This window comes from Schistocerca cancellata, chromosome 7, assembly GCF_023864275.1.
Source record: "Schistocerca cancellata isolate TAMUIC-IGC-003103 chromosome 7, iqSchCanc2.1, whole genome shotgun sequence".
Classification (NCBI taxonomy): domain Eukaryota; kingdom Metazoa; phylum Arthropoda; class Insecta; order Orthoptera; family Acrididae; genus Schistocerca; species Schistocerca cancellata.
In genome coordinates this window covers 299,331,586-299,334,085 of record NC_064632.1, presented here as the reverse complement: position 1 = coordinate 299,334,085, position 2,500 = coordinate 299,331,586, and the positions used below count along the sequence as shown (strand labels likewise).

At 56.7% G+C, this 2,500-nt stretch overlaps 1 non-coding gene across 1 annotated transcript in view; it reads right to left on the bottom strand.

Moving 5' to 3' along the window:
- The window catches only part of LOC126093575 (small subunit ribosomal RNA), a 1,909-nt gene extending 1,571 nt beyond the window's left edge, over positions 1-338 (bottom strand). The window contains exon 1 of the ribosomal RNA XR_007521709.1: positions 1-338. This exon is cut by the window's left edge and continues 1,571 nt beyond it. This is a non-coding gene — a ribosomal RNA (small subunit ribosomal RNA).
- Between the last annotated feature and the right edge of the window lie 2,162 nt (positions 339-2,500).

Below are 2,500 nucleotides of genomic sequence, written 5' to 3'. Positions count from 1 at the left end.
GACAGTTGATAAGGCAGACATTTGAAAGATGCGTCGCCGGTACGAGGACCGTGCGATCAGCCCAAAGTTATTCAGAGTCACCAAGGCAAACGGACCGGACGAGCCGACCGATTGGTTTTGATCTAATAAAAGCGTCCCTTCCATCTCTGGTCGGGACTCTGTTTGCATGTATTAGCTCTAGAATTACCACAGTTATCCAAGTAACGTGGGTACGATCTAAGGAACCATAACTGATTTAATGAGCCATTCGCGGTTTCACCTTAATGCGGCTTGTACTGAGACATGCATGGCTTAATCTTTGAGACAAGCATATGACTACTGGCAGGATCAACCAGGGAGCTGCGTCAACTAGAGCTGAGCAGCCGGCCGCCCGGGAGTGTGTCCCAGGGGCCCGCGCGAACACGCAAGCGTCCGCTCAATTATTCTGCAAACAGGAGGAGGCTGAGCTCCCCTGCACAATACACCTCGAAACCCTCTCAGGTCCCGGCGGCGCGCAGCGCCGTCCTAAGTACTTGGTCGGGTTCGAGAGAGGCGCAATCGCCCGGAGTTAGGCGAGTAGACGCTTTAGGTGCGACCACCCGTGCTCCCAACTGAGCTTGCCGCTGCCGACAGAGGCCCGGGAGCGTGCTGTCGTGGCATTGCCGGCGGGAGACAACACGCGCCACCTACGGTGACCGGCAGCTCCAACGCCAGCGCCACAGAAGGGCAAAGGCCCCACGTGGGTGCCGAAGCGAACTCTCCCAGCACAGCGCACGTGCCAACACGTCTGCACAACTGCGATACAAACCACCAGCGAGAACCGCTGGGGCGACCGAGCAGCAGACGGCGTCGCGGCGCCGAGTGCCGGGCGGCGGCGCATCCTCAACGCACACAGTCCTCAGTCGGACCAGCACACTGCAGATGTCCACCGCGCTTCGCACCGGGCCCGCGAGGACCCACTTTGGCCGCCCGGCGCCGCGCGCAGGGTGCCCCGGCGCGCAGCTGCGCCGCCTGCCGCGTCCGTCGGCCGGCGCGCCTGCCACTGGGCGCCCCCACCAGCCGGCTGTAGCGCGTGCGCCCACGCACCGCGCGGCCAGCACGCCGGGCGGCCCCCCCTCACCGGCCGGGGACGGTCCCACCCAGCCACCGCCGCGTATCGCTTCACACACAGATTTTGCCCTTACTGATTTACCTCCAGCAACAACAACCGCACCACAATGGGTTTACCAGTTGTTCATTTGCGTAACGTCACCAGCAAACGTAGACGTCCATCCCAGTTTGCAAATGCAACGATTATTGCATACCTGTCTGTTAGGTGCCACGACACACTACGTCTGCCCACATACACGCAACAAAATGTGCACGACTAGAGAACACGTGGGAGGTGGCCCCCTACGTATGCGATGTCCATTACGACACCGACTGTCAACCAGCATCTGTACCATGTCGCAGATGTGGAACGCGGTGCACCATGCTATCACACTGTGTGAGAAGAGACGACTACGTTTGAATACACGCGCCACTACATCAACAGACGGCTCATGCTGATCGCCATCCAGGGCGTCCGTTACTCCCACACGTCTCTATGGCGTACCACACTGCAATGTAGCTGTTATGGGGAGACGGCACGTGGCTGAGTGCACAACATTTGGACCGTATGGTTCGCTGTTGTTGGGCGCAGTCGTTGTACGGTCACACATGTGCCACAGCGTATCATTCAGTACATACGGACCTATGTGCAGTACAATGTGAGGGTTAAGCTTACGACATCAGCGGACAGTGGACACAGGCCGTACCACGACGTAGACTGAGCGCTTCGACATGCGAATGCCAGTGAACAGCTGCGAAGGGCATTGAACACGCAAGCACCTGAACGACCAGCGTGCGAAGGCAGGGGGGGGGGGGAGGGGGGGGCGATGTACATCCTGCAGTCGTCCACATTACAGTGTACAGCGGGAGCATGTAAAAAGTAAGCAACACTTGCGAAGTGTTGAACATGAAACGATACACAAGAGGGTGGGCGGTGCGAGTAGCGAACTATATTCAGAGGGTTGTGGTTAGACAACACTAGATTAATGTAACGTGTCATATGCCAATTACAGAGCAGGTTAAGGCACAACGTGGGTTAGGTTAAGGCACAACGTGGGTTAGGTTAAGGCACAACGTGGGTTAGGTTAAGGCACAACGTGGGTTAGGTTAAGGCACAACGTGGGTTAGGTTAAGGCACAACGTGGGTTAGGTTAAGGCACAACGTGGGTTAGGTTAAGGCACAACGTGGGTTAGGTTAAGGCACAACGTGGGTTAGGTTAAGGCACAACGTGGGTTAGGTTAAGGCACAACTTGGGTTAGGTTAAGGCACAACGTGGGTTAGGTTAAGGCACAACTTGGGTTAGGTTAAGGCACAACTTGGGTTAGGTTAAGGCACAACTTGGGTTAGGTTAAGGCACAACTTGGGTTAGGTTAAGGCACAACTTGGGTTAGGTTAAGGCACAACTTGGGTTAGGTTAAGGCACAACTTGGG